Genomic DNA, 1,069 nt, shown 5'->3' with positions numbered 1-1,069 from the left:
CTCGTCCTTTAGCTAACTGTGTGTCGCCCACCTCAGCCCATCACAGAGGGGATCTGCACTTTCGGCCATAGAGGGCTTCAAATAGAGCAGCCTTTATGCTCGTGTGATAACTATTATTGTAGGAAAACTCGACAAGGGGTAAATGCATATCCCATGCCTTCCCAAAGTCTATCACGCAGGCTCGCAACATATCTTCCAAAGTTTGAATAGTCCTCTCACTTTTTCCGTCGGTTTGCAGATGGTAGGCTGTACTCATGTCCAGCCTAGTTCCTAGGGAACTTTGTAGCGTCTGCCAGAACCTCGAAGTGAATCTACTATCTCTATCAGAGATAATGGATATGGGAACACCATGCAGTCGTACTATGTCCCTAATGTATGTTCTAGTGAGTTTCTCCATCTTGTCAGTTTCTTTGATAGGCAGGAAGTGTGCGGACTTTGTTAACCTGTCTACGACCACCCAAATGGTATCGAGACCACCCGTTGTCTTGGGAAACTTGGTTATGAAGTCCATCGTGATCCGCTCCTACTTCCATTCAGGTATCTCCGGTTGCTGAAGTAAAACTGATGGTTTCTGGTATTCGACATTAACCTTGGCGCAAGTAAGGCATTTACTCACGAAGGTAGCAATCTATGCTTTCATGTTAGGCCACCAGTATAACTTTTTAAGATATAGATACATCTTATCTGAACCTGGGTGGACGGAATATCGAGTGTTGTGCACTTCGGTCATGACCAAGTCTCTGAAACCACCGTGTTTCGGTGTCCAGATCCGATCCATGAGATAAAAGGTTCCGCCAACCTTGACTTCTAAGTTTTTATCCATCCCTCTCAGGGATTCACCCGCCACATTTTTAGGTTTCAAGGCTTCGAGCTGAGCCTCCTTAATTTGTGTGGACAAGTGTGAATGGAGAGTCATAGTCAATGATTTTACTCTACGACCAGAGTATTCTTTCCGACTTAGGGCGTCAGCTACTACGTTGGCCTTGCCGGGATGATAACGAATTTTGCATTCGTAATCACTGAGTAGCTCGACCCACCGTCGTTGTCTCATGTTGATCTCCTTCTGGTC

The sequence above is a fragment of the Lactuca virosa genome, chromosome 2, assembly GCF_052849685.1.
Source record: "Lactuca virosa cultivar CGN04683 chromosome 2, Lactuca_virosa_CGN04683_v6, whole genome shotgun sequence".
Lineage (NCBI taxonomy): Eukaryota > Viridiplantae > Streptophyta > Magnoliopsida > Asterales > Asteraceae > Lactuca > Lactuca virosa.
Note: the sequence above shows the minus strand (reverse complement) of the source record.